Genomic DNA, 370 nt, shown 5'->3' on the forward strand with positions numbered 1-370 from the left:
CAACTGTCTCCTGGCTCTTTGTGTTGTTTTTTGGCTATGTCTAGCTTGCTGATTGGTCTGCCTCTCTAGGGAGACCAGCAAACACTTTTCAGTGATGATGACAAAGACAAGAAGCGCATGCATTACAGCTAATTAATAACGGATTTCCTTTTCCTGACCTATGAGTTTGAGGCTGAAGGTTTTCTTTCTTGTGCACAACCACTTTGATGTTTTAGAGCTCACCATAATCATGAGACTGTGAATTTTCTGCTTTGAGTTTTTTAAACCGAACAACAATTTTTTTGTATGTTTGTCTTGCAACCATGTCCACGTATTGTTTTCTCAGAATGGTTCATAACGCATGTAATGTGGAGACAAAGTACCCATTTGT

This window comes from Lissotriton helveticus, chromosome 9 (genome assembly GCF_964261635.1).
Source record: "Lissotriton helveticus chromosome 9, aLisHel1.1, whole genome shotgun sequence".
Classification (NCBI taxonomy): domain Eukaryota; kingdom Metazoa; phylum Chordata; class Amphibia; order Caudata; family Salamandridae; genus Lissotriton; species Lissotriton helveticus.